At 38.9% G+C, this 21,149-nt stretch overlaps 1 protein-coding gene across 16 annotated transcripts in view; it reads right to left on the reverse strand.

Annotated features, from left to right (window-relative positions):
* LOC146398905 (uncharacterized) overlaps positions 1 to 21,149 on the reverse strand; it is a 111,688-nt gene that overhangs the window by 71,382 nt on the left and 19,157 nt on the right. For 15 of the 16 annotated variants that reach the window (XM_084980768.1, XM_084980755.1, XM_084980767.1 and 12 more), the window contains exons 2-4: positions 5,398 to 5,730; positions 4,254 to 4,398; positions 2,165 to 2,343 (exon numbers count right to left, since the gene is read on the reverse strand). The gene's annotated coding sequence lies outside the window, so the exon portion shown is untranslated. The remainder of the gene's footprint in view (positions 1 to 2,164; positions 2,344 to 4,253; positions 4,399 to 5,397; positions 5,731 to 21,149) is intronic. The other variant, XM_084980762.1, reaches the window with a different exon arrangement.

The raw sequence follows: 21,149 nt of genomic DNA on the forward strand, positions 1-21,149 counted from the left end.
CCTACTTCCATATACTATCCCACAACTATTTTGTTTGCAACATGACACTGGCAGAGTAGACAACAACTCTATGACCCCATTATATTAATTCAGAAAGATGAATCACTTCCCTGTGACCATAAACCTAATAATACGTATAACATGAAATTTAAATTCAGATCTGCCTGACTCTAAAATTTACCTTCTTTCCAGGATATTATGCTGCTCCTCAATAAAGCCAAACTACTCTTGCCTCTCAATGATTCTCTAGTTACTCCAAATTCCAAAACTAATTTAGAGACTGGATATCCACCCAGCACTCCCTCAGGGTTAAAAATTGTGTCCCTTTTTCTGGCATCCATGCACTAGCATAAGTGAACTACTTACTGTGAATGAATGTCTCCAAAATGCACGTTTAAGCCTAGATCCCCAATGTAATGGTATGTAGAAGTGGATCTTTGGGAGATCATTAGATGATGGGGGTGGAATCCTTGTGAATGGGATTAGTGCCCTTCTAAGAAGGAATGAGATAACTGTTCTCAGTCATATCAGGATACAGCTGTCTACAAGCCAGAGTGGACCCTCATCAGACACTAGCTATGCCAAGTACCTTTATTCTAAGTTTCCCAGTCTCCAGAACTCTGAGAAATCAATGCTTATTGTTTTAAGCCACCTAGTCTATGGTATATTTGTTTTAACAGACCCATGTAAGACAACTACTGATAACAACACTTCCTCTAAATCTCATAATTCTTAAGGTGGTATCTAGTAAAGCCATGCAAAGTAGAAGAAATATACATTAACCATAAATCTGGAAGAAATCTTGTTGTAGCTAGTAATTTAAAAGAAAGAAAATGTGCTAATAGTTGTTAAGACTTTTTACTTATTAAATCAGGTGCTATAAAAATGATCTAAGGAATACTTTAATATGAGACTAATGGATTTCTTTGGTTTGTTTGTTTTTGTCTTTTTCTAGCACTGCACCCAAGGCATATTGAGGTTCCCAGACTAGGGGTCTAATTGGAGCTGCAACTGCCAGCCTATGCCACAGCCACAGCCATGCCAGATCTGAGCCTCGTCTACAACCTACACCATAGCTCACCACAACTGCCAGATCCTTAACCCACTGAGAAAGGCCAGGGATCGAACTTGAAACCTCATGGTTCCTAGTCAGATTCTTTAACCCCTGAGCCACAATGGGAACTCTTGAGGCTAATGGATTTTGAAAAAACAAATGAACTCAAGATATCAAATCATAAACCAAAATACATATTGTGATAATTATATCCTGACTTCTGATTACATATGATAACACACAAAAAAAGAATAAAGGGTCATTAGAAAATTACTCTTTTGTAAAGCAGCCATAATAATGGTTGTAAAACAGAGGTCCACATAAAAGAATGTATTTGTGGGGTTATTTTTTTTCCTCTAGTAATATGACAAGCCAGCTCTTAATGCTATGAAGTATTTGGTTCTACATATTAAGGATTTTATATCTCCCTTCTCCCTGCATGAATTAACATAGAACAACCATGAGGAAAACCTCATTTTGTTCAAACACTAAGTTCATTCCACTTTTATCAACTCTTGGTCTGGACAAATATTAAAACATATTTAAGAATGAAGAACAGATGCTTAATAATAACTTATCATAGGTTTGGAAATAAAAACCATTATGATTTAACTTAAAAGTATCAAACAATTATAACCATATGAAACCTACATTATATACGTTATAGTAGATATAAATATATCTCACATTGTGATTTTTTATCTTGATTATTTCCCTTAATAAGGATAATTTATTGCTAAATTCCTTTAAAATTTTCTAATACACTAGAGATGTTTATACATTTTTCTCAATGTTGTTGTATCTTATTTTACAAAAAGTTTTGTCTGTCAAACAAATGATTAGTGTTATAAGAATTATCGAACAACATGATTACAGTGAATGGAAATCCAGACTTAGTCAATCATAGAAGTACAGTTGTGTATTTTAACTTCAAAAAATTTGAGCATGTATAAATTTTTCTTTGTTGCACCTCATCTGTGTTAATTATCATGTTACTATTTTCAATGCACAATTTTGCTTCCCATAAAAAGAAAACAAATATCACTATCTTCCCATAAAAAGAAAACAAATATCACTATCTTCCCATAAAAAGAAAACAAATATCACTACCTTTTAATCTCTCCTTGGAGTGCTTCAATTTGCTTTTTCTTCTGTTCAGTCAGTTGCTTTAACTCATTTCTGTTACCCTGAAGTCGTTGTTCTTCTTTTTCCTTTTGTTTTAAACTCTTCTGGGCCTGCATTAGTTGTCCCTGCATTGAATTGCACTCCAATTTAAACTGATGAGAAGTCTAAAAGAAAATAAAAATCTGTTTAGCATTCTTTTATCCATTCACCCTACTTCAAGCTAAGCACTACTCTAAGTAGAAACTACTGGGTCTGATGGCCATAAACAATCCACTAGTAAACCACAAAAGAAAAATCCCTGTCCTCACAGAGCTTTCATGACTGACACTATACACTATTAGATGGCATGCTGAATTAATCTTCAATATTTGTTTAATCCTCCTTTCCTTTTTAACTTATATATTTGGATAGAGCTTGGAAATGGACTATTCCTTTACATCATAACATAGGGAAAAACAGCATTCATCTCTAGATTGCTGAAATGTCTACTGCCTTTCAAGGATATGCAAATGCTACCTGAGCCTGTTAGCCACCATCAGAAAGGATAGCTTCATATTAACTGCAATAAAACCAAAATAATTTTGGCAAATATGTTTAGTATTTGATGAAACTAAACTATACCGCACACAATTTGTCATTTAGAGATCTGAGGAATATTTTGTTAATACCTTCTTTTTACAATCTACTAGGATATAGTTCTGTTCAAAATTAGACATCATATAGAAGCTAAGAGAGGTTCCTCTGTGGCCAAGGAGAACTACACATTCTCCGACATTTCTAGCTAAGGTCATGTTTCATGTTTTATGCATATTTCACTATGAACATAATTTGAGCAATTTGACCGTATTCTGAGTAACTTTTGAAAAAAATTCAGTGCTTCAGCTTATCTCCAACACAAAGGGAAATATTTTGTGCAAAGCAGGAATCAGGTAGTATAACAATAATGATTAACAAGTACCACTGGTTATGATAACCAATGACAAAGTAATAGCTAACATTTGACCATTTATTTTGTTAAGCTGGTTTTCTAAGCACTTTGAAATATATTAACCAATTTATTTCTCAAAATAATTCTATAGTGAACATTCTCTTATTAGCCTTATCTTCTACTGAGAAAACTGGAACACAGAGAGATCAAGTTGTCAGCCTAAGACAAGGCAAGACAGCACAGCTATTAAGTGGCACAACCAGGATATAAATCTGGACAATCTGGATTCAGAACTTATACACTAAACCACCATAATTTTGCCAGTTACATGTTGGCATCTAAAACACAGGTGTCTTCTTTCAAGCAACAACCAGAACACAACACTACAGATGTGTCAGGACCAGGTTTCACTACTTTATCAAATCAGATCTCTAGAAAGCTACATGCCTGGACTCTGGCTGCTGGAGGTATGCCTTCAGAAAAAATAGCAACATATTACTATACTCGCTTAATGTATATTATACTCTTGCTTCTTTTGATGGAGAACAACAGAAGTATTAACCACAGAAAATCTTTTTTTTTTTTTTTTTTGTCTTTTTAGGGCCGCACTTGTGGCACATGGAGATTCCCAGGCTAGGGGTCAAATCGGAGCTGTAAATGCCTGTCTCCACCACAGCTACAGCAACAGCAGATCCAAGCTGTATCTGCAACCTACACCACAGCTCATGGCAACGCTGGATCCTTAACCCACGAAGCGAGGCCAGGGATCAAACCTGCATCCTCATAGACACTAGTCGGGTTTGTTAACCATTGAGCCATGACAGGAACGCCAACAAATCTCTTCATTGTTAAACAACCATTATCAAATATATTAATATCAATGTCCATGAAATTGCCCTTAAAATTTCATTTCTACGGAAAGCCTATCAAGACTTTTTTTTATCCATAGTAGTCTGCCTTAATCTAAATTATCTAATTATAACTCTATAGTTAGATTACTCAATTTTCCATCTTTAATTAACTACTTTTATTTTAGGCCTCTTATCAAAAACTAGGTTAAATCTTTTTAGTAGTGGGTAGAACACAAATGAAATAAACCTTCTTTTGACCTAATTATCACTGAAAATATTTTGAAAATATAAATACCTTATTATGCTATAACATATTTTGTTACAGAAAAAGAAAATCTTAGCTCCTCTTTTTCAAGTGAGTTTTTCAGTTCATTCTGTTCCTTATGTGCGCATTCTATCTGTACTTCAAGGTGATGCTTTAAATCTTTGCAGGTTTTCTCCTAAAAAAATGGAAACTATATTATGCCGAAAATATCTGTAGTAAAATAAGACTTTTGGTTTACAAGCTTATAAGGTCCTTAGAAGGAAATAAACCAGAATTGCTGATCATTGAAGATGGGACAAAATAATCCCATTTCATTAATAAAAACAGGCAAGTATTATAGCAGTAAGGAAGGAGGAACAGGAAAAGGCTAAGTGTTTCAATCATCAACCAAGAGTCACAATAAATAATTTAGATAGTATTTGGGCAAGATTTTAGAAAACTTTGGTTTGGAAGCCACATTTTTTGTCACAGAATTAATTAAATTAAATAACTTATGTGGTTGTGGATATGGTTTGGTTTTTTTGATCACATCTGTGGTGTGCAAAAGTTCTCTGGCCAGGGATCAAACCCATGCACACCACGGCAATGACCCAAGCCACAGCAATGACAATGCTGGATCCTTAACTCCCTGAGCCACCAGGTAATTCCAAATTATGCTATTTTAAACGTAGAATAATATGCTTCAAAAAAAAGGAAGCAAGGAAATTCTTAAAAAGAAAGTGTTGAAATGATAAATAAAAATAATCACATATACTTTAAGAGGGAATGTGTACAGATAGATGTTTTCTCCAAACAGAAAGGAACATAAAAGTAACATGAAAATCTTTTTTTTAGGAGTTTCCATTGTGGCTTGGCAGAAATGAATCCAACTAGTAACCATGACGGTACGGGTTTGATCCCTGGCCTTTGCCTCACCCAGTGGGTTAAGGATCTGGCATTGCCATGAGCTGTTGTGTAGGTCACAGATGCAGCTCAGATCCCACATTGCTGTGGCTGTGTTGTAGGCCTGCAGCTGTGGCTCCAATCCAACCCCTCCTGTGGGAATTTTCACATGCCATGGGTGTGGCCCTATAAAGCAAAAAAGAAAATGTCAAATATGAATTAGGCAGAAGAATCAGTACATTTTAAATATTATCACTTCTGCTTAAAAAAAAAGTAAATATAAACAACTAACCATATCTAATATAGCAGCTTTTCCCTTCTGACTTTCCTTTTCAAATTCACTTCTGGAGTTCTTCAAAGAATCAGAAACTTTTGATAATTCCTCTTTTGCTCCAGAAAGCTCTGTTACTAGAGTTTCTTTCTCCATCTTCACTTTGTGTAGTTCTGTCACTGCTGCTTGAATTTTGTTATTCAATTCTTCCTGCTGCATTTTTGCATTTTGACTTAAATTTTCTATTTTCTTGTTTAAGGATTTTTTTTTCCTTCTTCTTGCTTGGTAAGCACTTGCTTAATATTTTCAAGTGCTTCAGATTTCTTCTGTAGATCCAACTTTGTACTGGATATGCTATTTAAGAAAAAATTTAATAATGCATAATTTATCACCTCTAATTTACCATTCAAAATAAATTATTACTTTTTTAAACTTTTTTGTATCCTTAAGAAGTAAAAATAATAATTTAATGTATCAAGCCAGTACCACCTCACACCAGTCAGAATGGCCATCATTAGTAAGTCTACAAATAGCAAAGGCTGGAGAGGGTGTGGAGAAAAGGGCACCTTCCTACACTGTTGGTGAGAATGTAAATTGGTACAACCACCATGGAGGTTCAATAATATGGAGATTCCTCAGAAAACTAAATACAGAACTACCATATGACCCAGCAGTCCTATTCCTGGCCATATATCGAGACAAAACTTTCATTCAAAAAGATAAATGCACTCCCATGTTCACTGCAGCACTATTCACGATAGCCATGACATGGAAACAACTTAAATGTCCATCTACAGATTAATGGATTAAGAAGATATGGTACATATATACAATGGAATACTACTCAGCCATAAAAATGAATGAAGTAATGCCATTTGTAGCAACACATATGGAACAAGAGATTCTCATACCAAGTGAAATTAAGAAAAAAGAGGAAGACAAATACCCTATTTCATTTAAACGCAGAATCTGAAATACGGCACAGGAGTTCCCACTGTGGCGCAATGGAATTGGTAGGATGCAGGTTCAATCCTTGGCCCAGCACAGTGGGTTAAAGGATCCAGCATTGGTGCAGCTGAGGCATAGGTCTCAGCTGCAGCTTAAATCTGATCTCTGGCCCAGGAGCTCCATGGGCAGCCCCTCCCCCCTCAAAAAAATGGCACAAAATGAACCTATCTACAAAAGAGTAACAGACTCCCAGACTTACAGATTTGTGGTTGCCAAGGGGAAATGGGACAGACTGGGAGTTTGAGGTTAGTAGAAGCAAACTATTACATTTAGAATGGATAAGCAATGAGGTCCTATTGTATAACACAGGAACTATATCAAGTCTCAGGGAACTATATCTTGGAAGATAATATAAGAAAAGTAATATGTATATATGTGTGTGTGTGTATGTATATATACATGTATATGACTGGGTCACTTTTCTGTACAGCAGAAGTTGGTACAACATTATAAATTAACTGTAATTTTTTTTTTTTAAAAAAAGCAAAAAAAATTTAGTCAAAAAATAATAAAACCACACAACCAAAAAAATGCCGTAGAACATCTGTTCTGACTATTTAACAGATAAAGAAGATTTACCTCAAGTAAATAAATTAGTGGTAAAGTCAAGACCATCTAACGCCCCTGACTTAATCCCCAAAGAAAACTGTGCATAGAGCAAACCTAGCCTACGACAGCCAGAAAAGTTTTCCCTGTACTCTAAAGAACCTATTAACCCCTGAACATACAGAAATTTGCCTCCTTCCTTGAAAACATAAAACACATTATATCTTTGAAACGACTTAAACTTCAAAACACATAAGGTAAGTAGGAAAAAAACAGAAGAATATCTCATTTCAGATAGAGGAAGGACAAAAGATTTATTGTAATCTTAGAACCTAGCAGATTATGTAAGAGATTTGTTATTATTTGCCCCTTAAAAAATGCTTTCTGTAGCTAAATCAGTAAAAATTTATAAGAATAAGGAAATGCACATATTGCTGTAAGAGTTAAAGACTTCTCTTTTCATAAAATGAATACAATTATGTTTATATGCATATCAAAGGAAAAGCACATATTAAAGATCAACAAGTTTCTAAAGAGAAAATAAAACCAGATGCAAAGTAGTATTTCTAGAATGTATCCTCTTTCTAGTGTATTTTACCATCAATGTACTTACTATAAATTGAACAATATGTTAAAGAGAGATTATTAAAAGCTATATCAGCCACATAATTGAAGTTAGGTATTAATACAATACCAGAGCTGCACATATACCTTGAAAATTTCGAACTTTTAGTCCCAGAAACTTACTTTTACTTTCTAAAAAGTAGCTAGAAAAGTGAACTACATTCATAGGATCCTGTACCGCACTGATTTTTAAAGGTCTAAACAGAAAAGTCATTGTACTAATTATTACTTTACCATTTTAATATAATTAAAATCCATGTCAAGCAACCTTGAAATTAGGACTTGATATATTTATTCACTATGCTATTTAACTTTCCCACAAATAATTATTATAAAATCATATGACTATGTGAATCAAAGACAGCAATAGAAATAAAGGCCTTCATAGTGACTGCAAAACTTAGCTGTTTTTTTAAAGTCACTTAGTAATAAAAAAACAAAACAAATCAAAATGAAAAAAAAAAAAAAAACACACATGATCTGGGAAACCTTAACACTCCGTTCTCAGAAACTGATAGAAATGACCAGAAGGGAAAAAATGGCAAGGATATGGAAGATTAGAACAATATTATCAACTACCTCAACCTAATTGATATTTATGGAATACTTTACCCAACAACACATATGTGTACCCAAGGAAAATTAACCAAGATAAGCCATATACTGGGCCCTAAATAAAACAGTTTGAAAAGTCTGAGTATGTTCTCTGACCTCAGTGGAATTAAATGAGAAACCAGTAACAGTAAGATATCTACAAGAATCCCAAATATTTGACAAGTAAACAAAATACTTCTAACTAACCATGATCAAAGAAGAAATCACAAAAGATATTTGAAAATATATTAAACTGCAGAGGAATGAAAATATAAGATGGAAGTTGGTGGGCTTGAATAGCATCAGTGGCCCTTGAGAAAGGGGGGCCCTGTGCCCTGTTATGTGGGCTGAGCCTTTCAACCAAGGTTGAGGGTTTAGTCAAACTCTAGATATGTTTACCTAGCTTGCCTTTCTTAGGTAGTACTCTAGAAAGGCAGGACCCAACATAGGAAATGTTCGTATAAAGGGAAAAAAAAAAAAAAAACAAACAAAAAAAACCTTAGTAGAAGTGGAAAGAACCACTGATCCCATAAGTGTCCTTGGGAAAGAGAACAAGAAGCAACTCAGAGGTCACCTTCAAAGACACATGACTGGCTTCCAGAGGTGACAACCAAGTTAGTGGGTGATACAAAGGATCAGGTGTACTCTCCAAACGTCAGCACTGGAAACTATGATGTTATCAGTGAGAAGAAATGCCATTTGCACCTGTATATCCTCAAATTCACAGTATCAGGACCCAATGTACTAGATATGAGAACAAAAAAATTTTGTCATCCCTCCCAAAACAAGGATGCAACCATGAAGGTGTAAAACAACTTAATTATTGATGGGTTTTATTTCATTTCTCTGAAAGGTAACTTTCCCACGCACCCAACTTCCATCTTTACTACTGAGAGTCAAAAATCTTCATGCTCTTGCCACAGATCAAGTCCGTCAACACAGTCGGAATGGAATATTTGGCATTTAAAGACAAAGTCTGCTGAAATGTGACTGGTAACAAGCCCTCCTATTTAACCATATTATATGGATTTATTTTTATTCATGTTAATATAAGCAGTTTATAGAATCAAGTAAATCCTTAAAGATGTGATGATAAAATTGAAATCTTAAAAATATGTTAATTCTTAGTTTACAATGCTCCCCCTTAAGTCATTAAGCTTATGTTTCTTTCTCCACTTCAACTTGTTTACTCAATTCTGTAGCTCTAAGCTCTAAATCTGTGTTCAGTTGTCTTTGCTGTTGTAGATCCTGCAAAGCTTGCTCCTTGCTTGCTTTAACTTCAAGTGAATCAGCTTCCAATTTCTATTGAAGAAATATAATAACAACTTTAATGTCAATTATCTACTATAACATTATACCACTTTTGTTTACATTCAAACTGGTGTTGACATAACACACAAAAATAGCCAAAAATATCTGTTATAATAAAAAATACACTCTGAAGCTTTCACTGAATAAAGCTGCCATTTATCATGGAATATTTAAGAAAACCTAGCAGCAGGCTTCCTATAGGAGAAGCAGTCACTGAGTTTTTAATTTTCAAAATTAACTCTAAGAGAAAAACTTAAAATAATTATATTTGTTACCTGCGTAAAATTTATTAACTAAAGTCCGAAAAAACTAAGTAACAGGTTCACACATGGGCCCACTTAAAATATGTACTCCTTTATAATCACAGTTAATAATACTGAGATAATTAGAACTATTCACAACTAAAATGCAGTTGTCATGTCATCCTTCTCATTAACACCTATTGACCCTAAACATAAAACCAATTAAACTTCTGATTTTGCTTCTTCAATCTCTTCATCTAGAGATCATTGTTCTTCACAGTGTGATTTTTGTGTCATTCATGTAGATATAACTGTGGGCACTTTTACAAATTCACAAAAGTCAGGAGTTCCCTAATGGCTCAGCAGATTAAGGATCCGGCATTGTCACTGCTGCAGCTCAGGTTGCTGCGGTGGTGCAAGTTTGATCCCTGGCTGAGGCCCTTCCACATTCCATAGGTGAAGCCAAAAAAAAGTCAAACTGTTAAGTACATAGTTCAAAAATCTATGAGCAAGACATTTTCTTGTATAGCAGTAAAAAATTTTGTGCCCTAAATATTTTATAAGCCAATCTAGGTACCTGTAGTTCTTACTCAATGCTTATATTTGACACTCAATGTAACTATGTTAATTCTACGTAACAGATGGAATACGTCCTAAAACAATGATTAGAAAAAATATCTAATATCCAATGTTGTGATAGGTTACAATAAATATTATTGGTTCTAAATAACTATTTTTAAAAGATACTTAAATAGACTTCTCATGAGACGCCTTCATCTAAAAAATTAGTTTTTTGTTTTTTTCAACCATTATGTCGAGTAATTTGTCATGCCATGTTATTGACCATAAAGAAAATAAAAAAAGGAATGCAGAGAAGATCTGAAAATGTAATTTTCTTCTTCCACGTTATACTGATGTGGATGTGGATGTATACAAATTCAAAGCCCAGGATTCTACAGTTGTACAGAAGTGCTTTATCTGACAGTGGAGGTATAACTTATATATATAGTAACTTGAGAAATTTTTAACTTACAGCAGTTTTAATTTAAAGGACAAGGGACTCAGGTCAAATCCTTCTCTCATATGTGTAGCCACTTAATCTCTTTAGCTCCAAACTTTCATCTGGAGTTGTATTAAAGAAAGAAGTTTACCATAGTGTAAATTATAATAAATTTAAATGATATTAAATTAGAAACAAAACCCAAAGAGTATAAATGTAAAGTTTAAAATAGGAAGAAATATGCCATCCCTGAATATTATACTGGAATAAAGAGGGAAAGAGACAGGAATGATATAGCAAAACAAAAAATAAGTTCCTCATAATTACAGAGTAGATCCCTGGTTGGCTGTCTCTTTGAAATATTTACACATACCATGGAACCAGTATATATGTTAACTGCTATTTGCAAAAGCCCTCCTTTAACAAAGAAGTTAAAAGTAAAGATGGAATTCAAAAATTAAACAAGAAAAAGCACAGGTAATTTTTTTTGGTTCCCAGGCTAGGGGTCAAATCAGAGCTATAGCCTACACCTAGCAATGTCACAGCCTACAGCAACATCAAATCCAAGCCAAATCTGCAACCTACGCCACAGCTCATGGCAACGCCAGATCCTTAACCCACTGAGCAAGGCCAGGGATTGAACCTGAAACTTCATAGTTCCTAGTTGGACTCATTTCTGCTGCGCCACGATGGGAACTCCATTTATATATTTATTTATTTATTTATTTATTTATTTAATTTATTTTTGTCTCTTTGCTATTTCTTGGGCAGCTCCCGTGGCATATGGAGGTTCCCACGCTAGGGGTCTGATCGGAGCTGTAGCTGCTGGCCTACGTACGCCAGAGCCACAGCAGCATGGAATCCGAGCTGCATCTGCGACCTACACCACAACTCATGGCAACGCCGGATCCTTAACCCACTGAGCAAGGGCAGGGACCGAACCCGCAACCTCTTGGTTCCTCGTCGGATTTGTTAACCCCTGCACCATGATGAGAAATCTTTCTTTTTTTTTAATTTTTAAAACTTTTACATCACAGCTTAACCTTTGTTTGAAAGTTTGAAATCTTAGATTCCATCTGAGTCATCAATTACATTGCTACAGGAACAGAAAATATGGCGAAATTCAGTTTCTTTTATACAAACCCTAATTTGACCTTCTAATTCTTCAGTTTTCTGTTCTAAAGAGAGATGTTTCTCTTTATATTCTTTAAGATGACTTTTCACCTGACTGCCATATTCTTGCTTATCCTGCAAATGTGAAGTGACCTGAGCCAGTTGAGTAGTGACTTTATTCAACTCCTTTTAGAAAAGTAAAATTAAAGATAACTTCAGTAAGGATTACTTTACTCTAGTTCCCAAATGATCGGTTAAAGTAAAATAGAAAATTCTAATTTTATTGAAGAAACTACTTTGAGTAAGACAATAGATAAGTCTATCAAAGGTTAAATTTACCCACCAATATAAAGGACCTGAACTGAAGTTATACACAGCCTGAGATACTAAGTTTACATACCTAACAGCTCAATTAACTTTCTCAAGGAAGAGTTACTTTAGGAGCCAAAAGATACAGTAGAATATTAAATAAGCTAACAGTAAAATAACACTGTCACAAATAAATATTATCAATGTTCAAGGCAGCATTTTTTAATAATTTATTAATTATAATGATAACATAATGTTCATTTGGAATATCTAGTTGCACAGGGAAAACAAAACAAAAAAAATACTAGGAAATCCACTACCCATAGATAATCACTATTAATATTTTGATAAATTTCTTTCTAGTCTTCTCTGTATGCTAGCCTCTATTTTCTGATTTGTATGTTTAAAATAACAGGTCTTGCTTTACATAGTGTTTTATTGTAACCTTTGTTTTTCCATAACAATGCATCATGAACCTGACATTATTTTCTAAAATATCATTATACATCACTACATAAATTTCCGTTTTATTGATACAGACCATTTTTTAGCCAAAGTCTTATTTTACAGTCTTAGGTTGCTACAAAACTTTCTGCAGAGATGCAAAGTATGATTATTCCTTAGGGTAAAGGACTAAAGGTGAGCTAAAGAATAAGAAAAATCCGATACGGGAGGACAAGATGGCGGAGGAGTAGGGGGACACGCTCGCCCTCTCACACAAACACAACAAAAAAAGCACATCTACAGAAGAAATGACTCACACAGAACAGCAACCAATCGCTGGCAGAGGAACCTAAACTCCAATAACGGCAAGAAGTTCGTGAAATTATTGGGCAGAACGGGAGAAAAGAGGAGAGTGAGAGAAGGTGAATCCGAGTGGGATGGGCGCTCCCGAAAGGGAACTGCGGAGGAGAAAGGGATCCCGCACCCTGGAAAGTCACCTACACGGGGGAAAGATCAAACGAACCGGAGGAATCTCCAGATGCAGAGAAGAGTGTAGCAGTCAGTAAGTTGGAGTACGGAAAAACCCATCAAGAACCCAACGGACCATCTGAACTACGGGCAAAGTCACCAAAAATTGAGACGCCTGGTTGGGGGCTGGGCACCGAGACCTTGCCTCTGAAGGTTAGTCCCCGAGAGGAGGCCGGGGGACGCCTGGGTGGGGGCTGGGTACCAAGACCTTGGCTCCAGAGATTAGTCCCCGGGCTAGGGGGCGGGGCAGAGCGGAAACTGCTTGGGAGGTCTCTAAACCATTTGAAGGGGCAGAGACTGCCTGGGAGACTAGAAAACAAAGCTGTCACAGGGGAAGGGAGCAATACTCTAAGGGCGGGGAAGTGGAAAGCCGCCTCAGAGGGAACCTGGGAGAAGAGCCTGGTCTGCACCCCTGCTGGGGAGGGGAGAGAAGAAGGGGTGGGTCCCCATAGAATACCCCCCACACTACAGCAAGCTTACAGGTCCGCTAGCTAGCAGAAAGCTGCGCTTCCCAGTGCATCCCCCCCACCCCCACCACCCCCTATGCTCTCGCTGGACCTGGGGCAACCTGCCATCCAGGAGGGCTGGTCTCAACAATTGCCTGAAGCCTACCACCACAGGGGCTGTCCCTGCACAGGCCTGCTTGCCCTTTGGAGGGGCTACACTTCTGCAGAGCAGCACCAAACACCACCAGCACCCTAGAAAAGGCCTGCAGCCCAGAAAAGCTAGAACAAGCCTAGCCAGACTGTGAATAGATCGGCCTAATTCTCTGACGGTTTTTCTGAGACGGGCTGCCCCGGGGAGGAGCCTCTTGGGTCTCCAAGGGCCTTGCTACCCGCCCAGGCCCCCAGGGGGTGCTGAGAGCTAGTGGACCCGCTGCATAGGACTGCCAGCTCCAGGCAGGACCCCCTGCAGCCCAGAAAAGCTGCAACAAGCCTGGCCGAGTTGGGAAAAGATCTCAGACGGTTTTTCTGAGTCGGGCTGCCCTGGGGAGGAGCCTCTTGGGTCTCCAAGGGCCCTGCTACCCGCCCAAGCCCCCAGGGGGTGCTGAGACCTAGTGGACCAGCTGCATAGGACTGCCAGCTCCAGGCAGCACCCCCTGCAGCACAGAAAAGCTGCAACAAGCCTGGCCGAGTTGGGAAAAGATCTCAGATGGTTTTTCTGAGTCGGGCTGCCCTGGGGAGGAGCCTCTTGGGTCTCCAAGGGCCCTGCTACCCGCCCAAGCTCCCAGGGGATGCCCCACTCCCGTGAAATAACTGCTCAGCACCACCAGCCCCCTGGAAGGGCCCCTGCGGCCCAGAAAAGCTGCAACAAGCTCAGCCAGACTGTGAAAAGATTCACCTACATCCTCAGGCTGTCCTTCTGAGTTGGGCTGCCCTAGGGAAGAGCCTCTCAGGTTCTCAGTGACCCAGATAGCTTCTCCAGCCCCCAGGGGGTGATGCACCCCTGAAGAGCAGCTGCCCAACACCGCCAACTCCCTGCAAGAACCCCACAGCCTAAAAACACCAGAGCAAGCTCTGCATGACCAAGTGAAATCTGCTACCATCGTGGGGTGGACCTCCCAGTCCTGTCTGCCCTCAGGAAGTCCTCCATTGCTTCAAAGAAACACTGTTAGCCCCATCAACACTCCAGAAAAGCCACACTGCCTTAAAAAAGATTGACCAACAACGCCAGCCCTCAGGAAATATTCCACGGTAGTGACAAGGCAAACACTACCCGATCACGGAGAGTACAACTCCAAAAGGAGAAAGAAAACAACAAGCAAGATGAAGAAGCTGAGAAACCACCCCCAGTCAAACCAACAGGAGAACTCACCTCAAACAGTCAACAATGAAACAGATCTCTGCAGTCTGACAGACCTGGAGTTCAAAAGAGAAATAGGGAAAATACTGAAGGAATTAAGAGAAGATATGAACAGTAATGCAGATACCCTCAGAAAGGAACTAGAAAATATAAGGAGGAGCCAAGAGAAACTAGAACATTCATTTGCAGAGACGCAAACTGAACTAACGGCAGTAAAAACCAGAATGAATAATGCAGAAGAACAAATCAGTGATATGGAAGATAGAATAATGGAAATCACTCAATCCGGTCAACAGACAGAAAACCGAATCAAAAAACTGGAAAGCAATATAAGAGACCTATGGGATAATAGAAAGCTGGCCAATCTACGCATAATAGGAATTCCAGAAGGAGTAGAAAATGATAAGGGAATGGAAAATACATTTGAAGAAATTATCGATGGAAACTTCCCAAATCTAAAGGATACTGGGTTCAAGATACAAGAAGCACAGAGGGCCCCAAACAAACTGAACCCAAACAGACCCACACCAACACACATCATAATAAAAATGGCAAAAGTTAGTGATAAAGAGAGGATCCTAAAGGCAGCAAGAGAAAAACAGAATGTTACCTACAAGGGAACCCCCAGAAGAATATCAGCTGATTTCTCTACAGAAACACTACAGGCCAGGAGGGAATGGCAAGAGATATTTAAAGTGCTACAAGGAAAACATATGCAACCTAGAATACTTTATCCAGCAAGAATATCATTTAAAATAGAAGGGGAAATAAAAATTTTTCCCAACAAACAAAAACTTAAAGAATACAGCAACACAAAACCCAGGTTAAAGGAAATTTTGAAAGAGCTTCTCTAAACCAAAAAGGAAGGAAAGGGAAGAAAAAAGAAAAGAAAAAAAAAAGAAGAAGAAGAAGAGGAAGAACTAGGACTGAGGAAATTGCAATCAGAGAGCAGTCACTCAAATAAGCCAGCATACAGATTTAATCATGAACATACTTCAAACAAAATAAAATTAAAAAGAAAAAAATAAAAGAGTCATCAAAACCACAAAATGTGGGCAAGGGATGTTAGGAGGTAAATAACCCTTTTTGTTTGTATGTATGTCTCTCTTCTTAATTTTTAATATAGTAATGAAGTGTTTGAACTTACAGGACCATCAGGCTAAAACACACAATTATGGGAAGGGGTTAGCATACTTAAAAAACAGGGCAACCACAAGCCAAAACCAAATATTGCATTTACAAAAAATGAAAAAAAAATACACTCAAGCAGATAACAACAGGAGACCATCCAACAAAAAAAAAAAAAAAAAAAAAAAAAAAAAGAAAGGAAGAATGGAGAACCATAGAATCAACTGGAACACGAGGTTCAAATGGCAATAAATAATCATCTATCAATTTATCACCTTAAATGTCAATGGACTGAATGCCCCAATCAAAAGACACAGAGTGGCTGAGTGGATAAAAAGGCAAAAACCTTCAATATGCTGCCTACAAGAAACTCACCTTAGGACAAAAGATACATATAGATTGAAAGTGAAAGGGTGGGGAAAAGTATTTCACGTCAATAGACATGACAGAAAAGTAGGAGTCGCAACGCTCATATCAGACAAAATAGACTTTAAAACAAAAGACATAAAGAAAGACAAAGAAGGACACTACTTAATGATTAAGGGATCCATCCAAGGAGAGGATGTTACTATCATCAACATATATGCCCCAAACATAGGAGCACCCAGATACATACAACAAATATTAACAGACATAAAGGGAGATATTGATGAGAATACAATCATAGTAGGAGACCTAAACACCCCCCTCACATCAATGGACAGATCCTCTAGACAGAAAACCAATAAAGCAACAGAGATCCTAAAGGAAACAATAGAAAAGTTAGACTTCATTGATATCTTCAGGACACTACATCCAAAAAAATCAGAATACACATTCTTTTCAAATGCTCATGGAACAGTCTCAAGAATCGATCACATATTGGGACATAAAGCGAATCTCAATAAATTTAGGAGCATAGAAATTATCTCAAGTATCTTCTCTGACCACAATGCCATGAACTTAGAAATCAACCATGGGAAAAGCAAAGAGAAAAAACCTACTCCATGGACACTAAACAACATGCTACTTAAAAACCAATGGGTCAATGAAGAAATCAAGAAGGAAATTAAAAACTACCTTGAAACAAATGATAATGAAGACACAACCTCTCAAAATCTATGGGATGCTGCGAAAGCAGTGCTCAGAGGGAAATTTATAGCAATACAGGCCTTTCTCAAAAAAGAAGAAAGATCCCAAATGGACAACTTAACCCTCCACCTAAACGAATTAGAAAAAGAAGAACAAAAAAGTCCTAAAGTCAGCAGAAGGAAGGAAATTATAAAGATCAATGAAGAAATCAATAAAATAGAGATTCAAAAAACAATAGAGAAAATTAATAAAACCAAGAGCTGGTTCTTTGAAACGGTGAACAAAATTGACAAACCCCTGGCCAGACTCACTAAAAAGAGGAGAGAAAGAACCCAAATCACCAAAATTATAAATGAAAAAGGAGAAATCACAACGGATACTGCAGAAATACAAAAAACCATAAGAGAATACTATGAACAACTATATGGCAACAAGTTTGACAATCTGGAAGAAATGGACAATTTTCTAGAATCTTACAGCCTGCCAAAACTGAATCAAGAAGAAACAGACCAACTGAACAGACCCATCACTAGAAATGAAATGGAAGAGGTCATAAAATCACTCCCTACAAATAAAAGTCCAGGACCAGATGGATTCACAGGCGAATTTTATCAAACATATAAAGAGGAATTGGTGCCCATCCTCCTTAAACGCTTTCAAAAGGTTGAAGAAGAACGAATACTGCCAAAGACATTCTATGATGCCACCATCACCCTCATTCCAAAACCAGACAGAGATACCACCAAAAAAGAAAACTATCAGCCAATATCATTGATGAGTATAGATGCAAAAATTCTCAACCAAATCTTAGCCAACCGAATCCAACAACATATCAAAAAAATTATACACCATGACCAGGTAGGGTTCATCCCAGGTTCACAAGGATGGTTCAACATACGCAAATCAATCAGCATCATACACCACATTCACAAAAAAAAAGTCAAAAATCATATGATCATCTCAATAGATGCAGAAAAAGCATTTGACAAAGTTCAACATCCATTCATGATCAAGACCCTCGCCAAAGTGGGTATAGAGGGAACATTCCTGAATATAATCAAAGCCATTTATGATAAACCCACAGCAAACATAATACTCAATGGGGAAAAACTGAAAGCCTTCTCACTCAAATCTGGAACAAGACAGGGATGCCCACTCTCACCACTACTCTTCAACATCGTTTTGGAAGTCTTAGCCACAGCAATTAGACAAACAAAAGAAATAAAAGGCATCCATATAGGAAGAGAAGTGTTAAAGCTGTCACTGTATGCAGATGACATGATTCTATACCTAGAAAACCCTAAGGACTCAACCCCAAAACTCCTTGAACTGATTAATAAATTCAGCAAAGTGGCAGGATATAAGATTAACATTCAGAAGTCAGTTGCATTTCTGTATACCAGCAATGAAATATTAGAAAAGGAATACAAAAGTACGATACCTTTTAAAATTGCACCTCACAAAATCAAATACCTCGGAATACACCTGACCAAGGAGGTAAAGGACCTATATGCCGAGAACTATAAAACCTTAATCAAAGAAATCAAAGAAGATGTAAAGAAATGGAAAGATATTCCATGCTCCTGGATTGGGAAAATCAATATTGTGAAAATGGCCATTCTACCAGAAGCAATCTACAGATTCATTGCAATCTCGATCAAATTACCCATGACATTTTTCACAGAACTAGAACAAACAATCCAAAATTTTATATGGAACCACAAAAGACCCAGAATCGCCAAAGCAATCCTGAGAAACAAAAACCAAGCAGGAGGCATAACTCTCCCAGACTTCAAGAAATACTACAAAGCCACAGTCATCAAAACAGTGTGGTACTGGTATCAAAACAGACAGACAGACAGACCAATGGAACAGAATAGAGAATCCGGAAATAAACCCTGACACCTATGGTCAATTAATCTTTGACAAGGGAGGCAAGAACATAAAATGGGAAAAGGAAAGTCTATTCAGCATGCATTGATGGGAAACCTAGACAGCTGCATTCAAAGCAATGAAACTAGAACACACCCTCATACCATGCACAAAAATAAAATCAAAATGGCTGAAAGACTTAAATATACGACAGGACACCATCAAACTCCTAGAAGAAAACATAGGCAAAACACTCTCTGACATCAACATCATGAATGTTTTCTCAGGTCAGTCTCCCAAAGCAATAGAAATTAGAGCAAAAATAAACCCATGGGACCTAATCAAACTGAAAAGATTTTGAACAGCAAAGGAAACCCAAAACAAAAAGACAACTTACAGAATGGGAGAAGATAGTTTCAAATGATGCAACTGACAAGGGCTTAATCTCTAGAATATATAAGCAACTTATACAACCCAACAGCAAAAAAACCAATCAATCAATGGAAAAATGGGAAAAAGACCTGAATACACAATTCTCCGAAGAAGATACACAGACGGCCAACAAACACATGAAAAAATGCTCAACATCGTTGATTATAAGAGAAATACAAATCAAAACAACCATGAGATATCACCTCACACCAGTCAGAATGACCATTAATAAAACCACAAAGAACAAGTGCTGGAAGGGCTGTGGAGAAAAGGGAACCCTCCTGCACTGCTGGTGGGAATGTAAACTGGTACAGCCACTATGGAGAAGAGTCTGGAGATACCTTAGAAATCTATACATAGCTGGGGCTCCGCTGCCATCCTCACCTCCCGCCCCCACGCTCGCGGTGGCCCTCCACAGTCCCTGCGCGCTCCCTTCCCCTGCACGCACCCAACCCCCACGCCTGCGCCGCCCCCAAGCCGCTCCCCGCCACCCTCGTCCCGCCCAAAACACGCACCTTTCCCCCAAACACTTCCTGGAACCTTCCATCCCCCTTTTCCTAAGCATCCTAGGCACCCTCTTCCCTTCTCACAAAGATAAAACACAAACCTATCTTGGACCTGCCCGCTGCAGCCCTGCTCACATCCTCAGCTCCTTCACCCACGCTCGCTCGCCGCGGTGGCCCTCAGCAGTCGCTCCGGGGACTCCCTTCCCCGGCACGCACGCAAGCCCCTCGCACGCCATGGCACGCACGCAACCCCCACGCAGGCGCTCTGCACAACCGCGTCCCCGCCCCCCTCGCCCCTCTCTGCCCCCACCCACACCCCCCCCCTTCCTGGAAACTTTCCCCATCAGCTCAAAGGCATCCAACCTACCCACCCCTCTACCCCCTTCTCAAACAAACAATCAAACGAACAAACACACACAGCAAGCCAAAAACCAAAACAAAAAACACCTCACTTGAACCTGTCTGCTGGAACTCCACTGACAGCCTTACCTCAGTCCCCCCCTGCTCGCCCTGGCCCTCAGCACTCCCTTCAGCTCTCCCTTCCCCTCTGTTCAGGCACTACCCACAAGCCCCTCCCAGCTGCCCTGGCCCATTCCCACACGAACCCCTCTGGGCTCCTTTCCTGACATCCTTCCGCTCCCATGTGCTAAGGGGTCCTCATCCTCCACCCTCTTCCCCATTCACAACAACCAACCAAAAACCAAAAACCAACAACAAAAACCACCACCACCGCAGCAGCCACCAAAACCTACCTTGAACCTATCCCCTAGAATGCCCCTCACAACCTCCCCGCAGGGCCCCAGGCTCTCCGTGTCCCTCTCCATTCCCTCCGGCCTCCCTTCCCCTGCACCCACGCAACCCCCACGCACGCTCGGGGGGCAAGGGGTGCCTGCCCGCCTCCACGCTCCCCGCACTCGCACAGGCCCAACCCTTCCTAGGACCTCGCCTCCACTTTTCCAAGGGATCCCATCCACCCTCTTCCTACCTCTCAAAACTAACCCTAACTTCAACCTCTCAGCTGGGGCTCCGCTGCCATCCTCACCTCCCTCCCCCACGCTCGCGGTGGCCCTCCCCATTCCCTCTGAGCTCCCTTCCCCTCCACGCAGCTAACCCTCCTGCACTCAACCCCCATACCTGCCCTGCACTGAAGCCGGTCCCTCCCCAACCACGCACCTTTCCCCCAAACACTTCCTGGGACCTTCCCTCCCCTTTTCCCAAGCATCCTAGGCACCCTCTTCCCTT

Source organism: Sus scrofa, chromosome 10 (genome assembly GCF_054392235.1).
Source record: "Sus scrofa isolate SSC_HxYL_T2T_F1_AM1 chromosome 10, Sscrofa_HxYL_maternal_Yorkshire_Landrace_v2.0, whole genome shotgun sequence".
NCBI classification, from domain to species: Eukaryota; Metazoa; Chordata; class Mammalia; order Artiodactyla; family Suidae; genus Sus; species Sus scrofa.